This window comes from Pteronotus mesoamericanus, unplaced genomic scaffold, assembly GCF_021234165.1.
Source record: "Pteronotus mesoamericanus isolate MK-2021 breed Mesoamerican mustached bat unplaced genomic scaffold, CSHL_Meso_final contig_130, whole genome shotgun sequence".
Lineage (NCBI taxonomy): Eukaryota > Metazoa > Chordata > Mammalia > Chiroptera > Mormoopidae > Pteronotus > Pteronotus mesoamericanus.
In genome coordinates this window covers 17,456,765-17,470,888 of record NW_026555060.1, presented here as the reverse complement: position 1 = coordinate 17,470,888, position 14,124 = coordinate 17,456,765, and the positions used below count along the sequence as shown (strand labels likewise).

Genomic DNA, 14,124 nt, shown 5'->3' with positions numbered 1-14,124 from the left:
TTAGATCTCATGGAACAATTTAGAGATAGCAACTACTCTATAGCACTTGGTGTCAACATCATGAATTCTACCTATAATCATCATTTAGTACTTATCATCATTTAGCAGAGTTGTTAACTGAAAATATTAGAAATCAATCTAAATGAGTTTAAGCTTAAAATACATTTATTAAAAGAAAAAGAGACCAAAGAATCTCCAGAAAAGCCAGAGAATCAACTAGAGACTAGCACCAGAAACAATACCTAGGTCACTATCAGTGGGTTGCTTTTTGGCACCACTAAAATGGCAGTTAAGTCATTAAAAAAAAATCACAAATTGACAAAAGAATAAGTTAAAAGACCACCCGCGGCAGCACAGTTTGGAAGCCAGAAAGCAAGTGAGTGAATACTTACTACTCTTACAGATTAGGGAACATTAAAGATTTGTTTTTAGGATGAGAATTCTCAATACAGGCTGATTAGCACATAATGACCCCCAAATAGTTAGAGTTAGAAACACCATTTATCTCTGAAACTGGGGCTAGGTTTTAGGGGAAAATACGGAGCTAAAAACAAGATCATTCATTGAAAAAGTATATAAAAAGCAATTGGGTCTTTAAAACTGTCCCCCATACCATGTAGCAGGGTGACTGCTGATTAAGACTGTAGGTGCAGTCTAGGTGGAGATGTCAGATTCTGGCATACCAGATACAGGTAATGGAAGAAATATGACATTAAAAATAGGGAGAGGTTCCATAATGAAAAATCTACATTTTGAACAACAATCTATAGCCTCTCTCTTTATATTCCACTTATTCTTCCCACTAGGATTCCTTTCCAGGAAATCTAACCAGGCCAAAAGAAAAAGCCCTGTAATTAGAGTTTAAGACTATCCATTACAATGACCCAGTCAGGTCATCTTAGTGTGAAGTCCAATAATTGACAAATTTAATCAAGGAAATAGTTTCTAATCAGCTTCTTACTACTTGAAAATTAAACATGAATGAGAGAGAAGGATCACTAAACACTTAAGAAATGTACCAATAGGACTTCCAGTCAAGATGGAGGCATTAGTAAATGTGGTACTTGAATCCTCCCACAGCCACATCAAAATGACAACTAAACTACAGAAAAACTATCATTGAGAACTGCCTGAAATCTAGCTGAATGGAAGTCCTATAACTAGGGATTTAAAGAAGAAACCACGTCAAGACTGGGAGAAGGGGTGGAGATACAGAATGGGATGGTCTCACACCTACATGTGGCTGTTAAAGATCAAGAGGGATATCTCAGCTGCAAAGGTACCCCCTGAGGAGTGAGGGGTCCCAACTACATACCAGGCCCCCCAGCACAGGGTTCCAAAGCCAGGAAGAGAAGTCTCATAACCTCTGACTATAAAAATCAGCAGGGAGTGTGGCTAAATGAGACCAAGGCTTCTGGAGTTCCAGGCAGTTCTTAAAAAGCACCCACAGAGTTACTCGGATTCATTCCTTCTGAACTCCAGTGGTGGGGCAGCAGCTTGAAAGGCACCAAAAACATATGGGAGAAGCTTGATTATCTGGCATCAATGCAAGAGCTGAGGGGACAGCTTTCTGTCAGACAGAAGTGCTGGTAGAGGCCATTGTTTCTTTTCTGAGACCCTCCCCACACCGAGCTGGCAGATAGGTGCTATATCTGAGTATTCATCCACTTGGCTCACACTGTTCACCCCACCCTGATGATTCCCTGAGGGCTCACCCCACCCAACTTGCAGGCCTACCCAAGATGTTTCCAGTAGCTTTTCCATACAAACTGCTTGTTTTGGCTTCTGCTGCGGACTTTCCTAAAATCTCTCTAAGGTTTACAAATTGCAAAAAAGCAGCATCTGGCCTTGGCATGCCCCATCCCTTTCATTAATGGCCCCAGGCCTGGCACTGGCTGCAGGTGGCCTTTGCCCTCATCTTGGCCTCTCCTGAGACCTCCAAGTCCTGCACAAGTAGCAACCATCTGCAGATCACTCTACAGCTCCTACCAACGGTGCCGGGCAGGGCACAGGCAGTGACTGACTTTGCCTCTCCTAGGAGGCCCCAGAACCTGTGCACCCAGTGGACAGCTATAGACCACAAGTGACACACTCAAGGAGCAGACTTGTTGGGCACCAAAGCCCCACTGAAACAAGTCCTGGTCTGGAGACTTGGCTTCTACATAGCAGCTCCTTTGCTGTAGTCACAGCCAATAGGCCTGGGGGTCAATCTCTTCTAGTGGCACCAATAGCAATCAAAGCTCAACTATAACAAAATGGTGTACACAGCCCACACAGAGGTGTTACTGGAGCAACCATTCAGGCGATGGAGGAGGTTGCACCAGCGGGCCATAAAGGACACTTACTACACAAGGCCACTATTCTAAGTCCAGGAGATGCAGCAGCTCTACTGAATACCTAGAAATGAACTTAGGAAAGCAGCCAAAAATGCAGAGACAAAAAAAAAAAAAAAAAAGCCAAACAGGTCCCAAATGAAAGAACAGGAGAAATCTTCAGAAAAAAGAACTAACTAAAATGGAGGCAAACAAACTACCAATACAGAATTCAAAACAATGGTTAGAAGAATGCTCAAGAAACTTAAGGATAATTTCAACAGCTTGAAAAAGGGCATAGAAGCCATAAAAAAGAACCAGTCAGAAATGAAGGATACTCTAACTGAAATAAAGAATAATTTACAGGGACTCAACAGCAGAAGAGATGAAGCCAAGGATTAAATAAGTGATTTGGCATATAAGGAACTAAAAAACACCCTATCAGAACAACAAAAAGAAAAAGGAATACAAAAAACATGAAGATAGTGTGAGGAGCCTCTGGGACAGCTTCAAGAATACCGACATCTGCACTGGTATTGTGGGGTGCTGGAAGGAGAGGAGAAAGAAAAATATACTGAAACCTACTTTAAAAATGACATAAAACTTCCCTACCTTGTGAAGGAACTAGACATAAAAGTTCAGAAAGCACAGAGAGTTACAAACAAGATGAGCCCAAAGAGGTCCATGCTAAGACACACTGTAATTAAAATGTCAAAGTTTAAGACAAAGAGAGTTTTAAAAGCAGCAAGAGAAAAGCACTTAGTTACTTAGAAGGGAGCAAACATAAGATGGATGGCTGAATTCTCAACAGAAACACTTCAGGACAGAAGAGAGTGGCAAAAAATATCCAAAGTGATGTAAAACAAGGATCTGCAACTAAAATTACTCTACCTGTAAAGCTATCATTTAGTATCGAAGAACAAGTAAAGGTTAAAGGAATTCATAACTACCAAACCAGTATTACATGAAATGTTAAAGGATATTCTTTAAGAATAAGAAGAGAGTAGGGAATCAAGATGGTGGAGGAGTGAATGGAAGTCACACTGACCTCCTCCCAGGACCAATCTGAAATTACAACTAAATTGTGGAGAAATCACCTGGAACAAAAGACTCAACAATAGCGAGAGAGGAGCCTTATAATCTCATACAGACAGAAGAATCAGCTTTAGCACAACCTAACTGGTAAGGAGTGCGGTGGAGACTCAAGAAGGAGGGCAGGGTGCACATGGGCAGCAGCACCAGAAGGATATTGAAAACGCCAGTTGGATCCCCCTGAGAAGAGCAGGGTCTAAACCATAAGCGGGGATCTCCAGCCTACAGCACCAAAGCCCAAAAAGTACACAGATAACAGCCAGCTGCAAAAAGCAGCAGGGTTGCTCTCTGCCAGACACAGGTGGCTTGAGACACAAAGAGCCTTTTAAAGGGCCAACACACAAATTTTTATTTGCAGCCACTTACTCTGGTCTCTGGAAAAGGTGGGGCAGAGTGGGCTAGAGATATCTGAGGAGAGACTGGGGAAGGTAACTTTGGAGAGAGAACTGAGAGAGGGGCCAGCAGGATCCCGGTGCTGCTTCATATGGCAGCAGGCATCTTCTCAGGCAGACTATCCCCATACGCAGCAACAGTGTGATAGGACACAATAGCCCTGGCCCAGTGGTGCTACAGCCGGACTGCTGAGTACAGAGTGGCAGCCACAGATGGTGGATCCCTGGCTGAAGTGGTTGCAGAGCGGTCAGGAGACATTTGAAGGGAGACTGGAGATGGAGGCTTTGGGGAGAGAACTGAGAGAGTGGCCAGCAGGATCCCGATGCTGACTCCTCCTCCATGCTGCAGCAGCCATCTGGCTCAGGCAGACCACTCCCCTGAGCAGCAGCATCTTGACAGGACCCAATAACCCTGCCGCCAGGAGGGTCTCTGCCCTGCCCTGTGGTGTCTAAACCTGACTGTTGAGTGCAGAGGGACTAGATTAACAACTGAAGGAGACAGCCACAGACAGTAGATTCCTGGAGGTCTCGAACAAACTGCTTAAGGTCAGACAGGGTCAACATCTGACATCATCAGAGGCAGATCCAGAAAAAAAAACAACGGTCTCCTGCCATAGAAGTTCAAACCACAAAGGAAGGAAATCAAGACAGATCAATTTAAGAAGCAGAAGCAAAAAAGAAGAGGCTCACAAGTAATGGGAAGACAAAGAAACACCCCCCTACTTGAAGGGAAAGGAGGAATCCCCACAAAGAGAACTAAATGAAATAGAGGCAAGTAAACTACCAGATATCAAGTTCAAAACAGCGGTTCTAAGGGAGCTCAGTGAGTTCAGAGAGGACTACAAAAAACTACAGGGAAACTATGAGGAACTTACTGCAAACTATATCAGCATGAAAAAGGACATAGAAACTATCCATAAGAGACAAGAGGAAATGAAGAATACAATTTCTGAATTCAATAACACAGTAGAAGGAATCAAAAGCAGGTTAGATGAAGCAGAGGAACGAATTAGCAAGCTGGAGGATAAGGTAGAAAAAAGTCCCAGAAAGAGCAAGAAAATAAAATAAAGACGCAAAAGAACGAAGAGCTGTTTAGGGAAATGCAGAACAACCTGAAATGTAATCATATCCATATAATAGAGATACCAGAATAAGAAGAGGAGGAGGAAGGGCTAGAGAAACTGAAAAAAATAATGATGGAAAACTTCCCTAATTGGAGGAGAGAAAAAGTCACATAAGTCCAGGAAATACAGAGGGTCCCATTCAAGAGGAACCCAATGAGACCCACTCCAACACACATCATCATTAAAATGGCAAATATCAAAGACAAACAGAGAATCCGAAAGGCAGCAAGGGAGGAACAGGTAGTAACATACAAGGGAGCTGTGATACGGCTAGCAGCTGACTTCTCAACAGGAATAGTACAAGCCAGAAGGGAATGGTAAGAAATATCCCAAGTAATGAAAAGCAACGGTCTGCAACCAAGACTGCTCTACCGAGCAAGGCTCTCAATGAAAATGGAAGGCGAAATAAGGAGTTTCCCAGACAAAACGAAACTAAAAAAATACACCTCCATCAAACCAGCATTGCAAGATATGCTAAAGGAATCGCTTTAAGAAGATGCAGAAAGAGTCTATGAATACCCAATTCCTTTCATAGTCACCAATACTTGATATTTCCAATATTTGTAATACTTATTAATCTGATTGTGACAATAATGTGTTATTTTCATTGTTAGTTTATGCTTTGTTGAAACTAAACCTGTTTTTGTATATTTCTTGCCTATTTCTATTATTTTTAAAAACTTTAAATGACTTTTTGGTATTCTTTATCCATTTTTTTATTAAACGTTGTAGAATTTTTTCCCTAAAAAATTAACCCTTTTTTAGATGTGTGGCAAATACTTTCCTACTGCATTACTTGTTCTTTACCTTTTTTTATATGTATATTTGTGTACAGTCTTAAATGTTTAATATAGTCATATTGTCAATATTTTACTTTATAGCTTCTGGGTTTGAATACTTTATTTCAGGGTAAGAAAAAATATTATTGTGTATTTTTTCCTAAAACTCTTTAGATTTTACATATTGATTTTTAACTCGCCTGAATATGTTTTGTATTAATGTGTGAAACAGGGCTCCATATTTGTTTTATTTCAAGGTCCATATACTTGAATTAGCCTTATTTTCCCCATTGATTTGAAATATCAATTTAATGATTTATTACATTGTTAGATATGTATATTTGTTTCTAGAATGCTCATATTATTTCATGATCTATTTAATTATTTCTGTGCTGGTGCCATGTTGTTTTAATTGCTGAGACTTTATAATGGATCTAAATTTTTTAATATTTTATAATGGATTTTGACATTTTAAAAAATAAGTAAAATCAATCTGTATTCAAAAAAAGAAAGAAGGAATTCCTACCTTTTGTGACAACCTGCAAGGAACTGGAGAATATTATGCTAAGTGAAATAAGCCAGCCAGTGAAAGATAAATGCCATATGATCTCACCTATAAGTGGAATCTATTCAACAAAATAAACTAATGGACAAAATAAACCACAGGCATCGAAACATGGAGCAGACTTAAAGTGACCAAGGGCATGAGGAAGGAGGACAGTGGTGGAAAGAAGGGAAGGGGCGAGACAAAGAATATGTATGAATGACCCATGGACATGGACAATAGTGTGGGAACTGACTGTGGGAATGGGGCGGGGGGGTTCGGTTGGGGGAGAGCAAAGCAGGAAAAATTGAGACAACTGTAGTAGAATAAACATAATTAAAAAAAAATGAAACCATCTCTTGAGTACTAATTTTGGCAGCTTATAAAGAATCAGTTATAAAAAAAGGAGTAAATAAATCTGATTGTTTGTATATATTTCTAGGGTGTTTCATCACCATTACAAGAGTCTAATGTCTTTTAAAATCAGCATTAAAAAAAAAATCACTTTAAGAAAGTAACAAAAATCTTCTCCCTGGCTGGTGTGGCTCAGTGGATTGAGTGCTGGCTTGTGAACCAAAGGGTGGCCAGTTTGATTCCCAGTCGGGGCACATGCCTGGGTTGTGGGTCAGGTCCCCAGTAGGGGGCACGTGAGAGGCAACCACACATTGATGTTTTCCTCCCTCTCTTTCTTCCTCCCATCCCTCTCTCTAAAAATGTGAAATCTTAAAAAAAAAAGAAAAGAAAAGAAAAAGAAAGTGTATGTTTAAAAAAATAAGTAATACAAAACTTTTACTTCTGGAAAAGTGAGGAAGTATTTTTCCATAACCATCCCACTAAGAAAAACTAAAAATCCTAAATTTTTTATATGAAACAAATACAACATGATTTTGAATGTTGGACAGAAGAAGACAGACCACCTAGGTGTGACAGGACCTAAAGAACACAAAAGTATTGACTTTCGCCCTGGCCTCACATGCCCCAGACCCCACTCCTGCCAACCCACATACACACATGTGCGCTTGCGCGTGGTTTCTCTCTCTAGACAAAGGGCCAGAAAAGCACTAGTATAGTGAGACAAAAATTTTAGATAATAACCAGTCTACTACAGGCAAAAAGACCAGAAAAAACTGATCAAACACCTCTCATGTCAGCAATCTTAATGGGAAGCCTAGACTTCTGTCATTGTGAGGCTGTAATGAGGCAACCCAGTCTCCCCGCCAGGGTGACATGGGGGAAGGCTGTGTAGGAAGCCAGACTTTCACCTCTATTGAGAGGTAATGAGGATCCCCTTTTCCCTATGAAGTCAGTAGAGACCAAGTGGGTAACCTAGATTTCCACATCTATCCAAGGTAATGAGGTGTCCCTTCCCTGCTCTACCAGCATGATTTCAGAGGAAATACAGAGAGACCCTCAAGGCTTTTGCAGTCTCCCAGCAGTAATGAGGCATCCCACCTACAATGTCAGTAGAAACCAGGTAGGGAGCAGTAAGTACCTGTCCCAGCCAAGGTGTCATCAGTGGAGGCCTACTGGCAGGCAGGAACGCCCATATCCACCTCACCCCGAGAGTATTCACAACCACCCCCTCCCTTAGCTGTAACACAGGCCATGAAGGGAACCTGGACTTCCACCCGGACCTGACCATAATAGGGCAGCAACCCTGCCCTTCTACTACTAGAGCTTTGTCAGAGTACATCAGGTAAAAATAAAAGATTTAAATAAGATCCAGAGTCTTATAATAACTCAAATGCACACGTTTTAATAAGAAACACTCATCATACCAAGAACCAAGAATATCTCAATTTGAATGAAAAGATAATCAACAGATGCCAACAAGATGAAAGAGGTACCCAAATGATCGACTAGGATTTTAAAGAAGCCATGTAAAAATGTTCTGATGCCCTGGCTGGTGTGGCTAAGTTGGTTGGGTATCATCCTGTAAAACTAAAGGTTGAATCCTGGTCAGGGCACATGTTTGGGTTGCAGACTCAGTCCTCAGTCAGGGCACATGCAACACCGATCCTCTCTCACATCAATGTTCCTCTCCCACTCCTTCTCCCTCCCTTTTCTCTCTCTAGAATCAACAAAATAAAAAAAATAATTAAATGTTTTGACAAGTGATAATAAACATCCTTACTTTTAATGAATAAAACATCGACAGCACAACAACAACAAAAAAAGAAGACATACAGAAGAACCAAGTGGAAATGTAAGAACTGAAAATACTGGGTTGGCCAGGAAGTTTGCTTTTTTCCCATAAGATGCCTTTAGTAGTGCTTAATTCTCTTTAACTTCATTTGAAACAATTTTGTTAGATTGCATTGTGACAGCTGTCATATCAGCATGAATTAAAAAAAAAAAAACTTACCAAAATTGGTGAATTTTTGTGTAGCCATTTTAATATTGAAGATGGAAGAACTTATGCAACATTTTTCGCACACTATGATTTATTATTTCAAGAAAGGTAAAAACGCAACTGAAAAGCAAAAAAGATTGGTGCAGTGTACGGTGCAGCGTATGGAGAAGGTGCTGCGACCAATCCAAAGTGGTTTGCAAAGTTTTGTGCTGGAGATTTTTGCTGGACAATGCTCCATGGTCTGGTAGACCAGTTGAAGTGGACAGTGATCAAATTGAGACATTAATTGAGAACAATCAATGTTATACCACGTGAGAGATAGACGACATACTCAAATATCCAAATCAATAAAGTTATTGGTGAAAATAGAAAATGTGGCTTCTATTTTACAGAAATAACTAAAACTTTCTGGCCAACCCAATATACTAATTGGAGTTAAAAATAATGAATGGTCACTCAACAGAAAAATGGAGCTGAAAGAGAAAAGAATCAGTGAATTTCATGATAGAATAATAGAAATTGCCCAACCTGAAAAACAGAAAACAGACTTTAAAAAAATAGGTGATCAGAACCTTAGGGACTTTTGGGACTCTAACAAAAGACTTAAAATTCTTTTCATGAAATTCCTAGAAGACAAGGCAGGACTAAAGGAATATTCAAAGAGATAATGCCTGAAAGCTTGCCAAAGCTGGAAAACACATAAACCTACAAATTCAAAAATCTAAGTGAACCTCAGACAAGATTAATGCAAATAAATCCATGCATAGATCACTATAATAAACTTTTGAAAAATATCTTACAAGTAGCAAGAGAGAAATGAGACCTTTCTTGTAGATGAAAAACAACACAAATTACAATAGATTTTCCATAAAAAAAAAAGTAGCCCAGTAGGAAATGGCAGTGCTGAAAGTTAAGAACTGTCAACTCAAAATTCTGTATCCAGTGAAAATACCCTACAGGAATAAGGGGGAAAGCAAGACATATAGATGAAGGAAAACTAAAAAAAATTGTTACCATCACACCTGTATGGTAATAATGGCTAAGGAAAATTCTTCAAACAGAAAGGAAATCATAAAAGAAAAAAAATTAAAACAACAAGAAGAAAAAACAAGAGAAAGAGTAAAAATCTGGGTAAACACAATAGAGTTTTCTTCTTTTCAGTTTTTTAAGTTATGTTGGACAGTTGAATTAAAATGATAACCAATTCAATGTATATAAAGAAAGTACTTAAGACAATTATAAGTGGGAAAGGTAAATGAATGTAAAGGGAGGCAATGCATCTATACATCACTTTAAATGGTAAACTGCTGACACCAATAGATTGTGTAAGTTATGTATAACTAACAATACATAGAGCATCCCACTAAAAAAGGTATATAAAATGATACAGAAAAAGAAAACCTATAAGTAAATCCAAATGGAATGAAAAAACATAATAACCCACAGGAAATCAAAAAAGAAAACAGAGAAAGGAAAAAGAGAAAACAAAAATTAAAATGGCAGACTTAATCCATAACATATCAATAATTACATTAAATACAAATAGTCTAAATATTCCAATTAAAACAGAGATTGGTACAGTGATGAGAAATTGTGACCTATGTATATTATCTACAAGAAACTTTTTTTCCTTTTTATTAAATTTATAGGAGTGACACTGGTTAACAAAATTATACAGGTTTCAGGTACACAAATCTATAACACATCATTTGTACACTGTATTGTGTGTTCATGCCTCCAAGTCAAGTCTCTCTCACCATTTATCCCCTCTACACCCTCCTCCACCACCTCCCACCCCCTCCCACCAGCAGTCACCATACTGTTGTCTGCGTCCATTAGTTTTTCTCTTTTTTCTCTGTTTTGCTCAATCTCTCTGCCCCCGCTACTACCCTCGATGACCCCTCGCCCCCAACAGCTGTCAGCTTGCTCTTTATCTGTGAGTCTATCACTATTTTGCTTGCTAGTTCAGTTGTTCATTAGATTCCACATGAGTGAAATAATATGGTACTTGTCTTTCTCTGACTGGCTTATTCCAGTTAGTATCCATGCTGTCACAAAGGATAAACTTATTTTTTTCTTATGGCCAAGTAGTATTCCATTGTGTATATGTGTTTTATCCATTCATCTACTGATGGACACTTCGGCTGCTTCCAAACCTTGGCGACTGTAAATAACACTGCAATGAACATAGGGATACTTATGTTCTTTCAAATTAGTATTTCAACATAAAACTTATTTCATTGATGTAACAATATGGGTGCTTGACAGTAAAAAAATTGAGAAAGATATACTATACAAACATTAATCAAAAGAGAGCAGAAGTAGCCATGTTAATATCAGGTAAGTAGATTATAGCAAACAAAATAACCAGGGATGGAGAGAAACATTATGTAATGATTTTTTAAAAAAGGTCAATCCACCAAGAAGACATAGCAATCCTAATTATGTATGTATGTACCAAAGAACAGAGCAGCAAAATACATGATGCAAAATATGAAAGAATTAAAGGAGAAATAAACAAATTCACAATTACTGTCAAAGACTTCACATCCCTCTCTCAACAACTGATGGTGCATCTAAACAGAAAATTAACAAGGATATAGAATAACTCAAGTATACCATCAACCAACTAGATCCAATTTATATTTATACAATACTGTTTAACGACAGCAGAATACACATTTCAAATGCCTATAAAATATGCTAAAATAGACTGCATCTTAAAATCATAAAACAGACCTCAACAAATTTAAAGGAACTGAAATTATACAGGGTGAACTTTTAAAAAAAATATATTATTTATTTATTTTTAGAGAGAAAGGAAAGGAGGGAGAAAGAAACATTGATCAGGTTGCCTCTCACTCATGCCCCAACTGGAGACCAGCCCACAGTGCAGGGATGTGCCCTAACCAGAAATTGAATTGGCAACTTTTCACTATGTGGGACGATGCTCAACCAACTAAGCCACACTGTTCAGAGTCAGGGTGGGTTTTCTGATAAAAATGGAACCAAACTAGAAATCAGTAACAGAAAAATGATAGGAAAATCCTCAAACACAGAAATTAAACACATATTTCTAAATAATTCATGTGTTAAACAGGAAGTTTCAAGAAATAAAAAGACAAACTAAATCAAATAAAAATACAATATGTAAAAACATGTGGGAAACACCAACACCACACTAAGAGTGAAATTTATAGTGCTAAAAGCTTATATCAGTAAAGATAGAAGGCTTCAAGTCAATAACCTAAGCTTCTACATCAAGAAACTAAAAAAAAAAAAAAAATCAAAACAAGCAGAAGGAATAAAATAAGAACAGAAATCAATGAAACGAGAAACAAAAGCAATAGAGAAAAATCAATGAAACAAGGAAATGGTTCCTTGAAAAGAGCAATAAAGCTGAGAAACATCTGGCAAAACTGACACAGAAAAGAGTGAGAAAACAAAAGTTACCAATATTAGCACTGAAACAGGAGAATTGCTACAGGACATGCAGATACCAAAAAGATAATAATGGAACAGTAGGAAAAACTCTCCATACAAAAACTTGAAAATTTAGATCAAATAAACCAATAGCTTGAAATATAAAAAGTACCCAAATCATCTATGAAATAGATACATGAAAGAAATACTTGAAAAGCCCTGTAACTACAAAGGAAATTCAATATGTAATTTATAAACTCCAAGAAAAGAAATATCCAGGCTTTGCTGATTTCACTAGTGAATTATACCAAATGTTTAAAAAGTTAACACTAACTACAGTTTCTTTCAGAAAAGAGAATTTTTCCCAATTCATTATATTACCTTAATCCAAAGTCATACAAAGACAGTACAAAAAAGAGAAAACTGTAGACCAATATCTCCCATGAGTATAGAGGTAAAAATCCCCCAAATATTAACAAATAGAATTGAACAATATATTAGAAAAAATTATACAACACAATCGCATGGTATTTACTGCAGGGATGCAAGTGTGGTTCATTATTCAAAATTCAATCAATGTAATCCATCCTATTAACAGGCCAAAGAAGAAATGTCAAATGACATTAATTGATGCAAAAAAAATTAACAAAATTCAACACCCAATTACGATAAAAAAAATTTAGAAAACTAGGAATAAAGGGAATCTTTGCCAACTTTATATAGAGTATCTACAAAAAAAACCCTACAGCTAATATCATACTTAATGGTAAAACACTAAATTCTTTTCCCTTAAATTTGGAACAAAGGAAGGATGCCCTCTCTCCCCACTCTTGTTCAACACAGTTCTGGAAGTTCTAGCTAGTAAAATTAGGCACAAAAGGGAATAAAATGCAGACTGAGGTTACAGAGGGGAGTGAAACTTGGGACCCCAGACCGGGCTCCCCAGCACAGAGTGTCAGAGTTGGGATCACCCATACACGTAGCATACAGAAGGGAACAGTGGCGGGTTTCTGTCTGCTGGGGAGAGACAGAGCCCACTGGAGAAAAGCCACCTTTTTCCCTCAAGGGCCCAATGCACAGGTTTTATGTTCAAAGCCACTCACCTTGGGCTCCAGTGAAGGGGGGCAGTGTGGACTGGAGCCACCTGAGGAGAGTCTGGAGCGGAAGGCACTGGGGAGAAATATGGGGGAATGGTTGCTGGGATCCCTGTGCCAGGTGATCCCCTGATATTAGAGCACCATTTTTCTTCAGAAGAGCAAGAATCCCCCCGCCCCCCAACTCCCACCAGGGAATCGGCTTGGAGAAAAACAATTACCCTACCCTGTGGGATACTGCCTGCTTCACCCTCGGAATCCCAGTCGCCCACCCTGCATCTTTGCCCCCACCCACCATCACCTCACATCTTAACCTTTGCTGAGGAGACAGCAACATAGGCAGACTAAGAGGGTGTCAAAGGCTGGCTTTGGGATGCACGCCATTCCCTATACTCTCCCAGGAACCGAACTGGCACTTCATCCTAATGGGAGTGCCAATAGAAACATCCCTCTGGTTTTCCCACAGACCCAAACTCTGGGTCCTGGAGGCCCCCCCTGCTTGCCTACTAGGGCCTCTGTCCTCTTGAGTTCAGGGAAATCATCCAGGGTCAGGGAACATACCCACCATCTTCCCTGGAGTCTGAATGGCACCTCCCTCCGTATGGAGAGCTGGGGATCCCATCCTGCCAATTCTACCAGAATCCCTTTTAGAATCAGGGGGTTCAGTGACTAAGACAGCAGGCTGGCAGGCAGAGGCAGGTGAAGGCAGATGCCATGGTGACTTGGGACATTTGCTCTGACCCACCTCACAGCCCTGTGTCGGTAAAAGCCTGCCTTGCTGGGCACTTTGACCCCTCTCAGGTGCAGCCAAGCCCAGAAGAGGCAGCCACAAACAGTGAATCTCTTGTAGCTTCCAACAGGCTGCTGAGGGCTAAACGTGGACAGCATTTGACATTGGCTTACACCAGCTTCAGAAAACATCGGAGCAGTGCCCAGAGGGAGATCCCAGCACGAAGGCAATAAACTCTGCTGAGATGAATTTCACTTTGTTCCTTTTCATTATGTTTGTTA

General features: G+C 39.4%; 1 protein-coding gene across 1 annotated transcript in view; it reads right to left on the bottom strand.

Annotated features, from left to right (window-relative positions):
* Positions 1–14,124, bottom strand: part of DNAJC1 (DnaJ heat shock protein family (Hsp40) member C1) — a 249,879-nt gene that overhangs the window by 110,648 nt on the left and 125,107 nt on the right. The gene's annotated exons all lie outside the window — the stretch shown is intronic.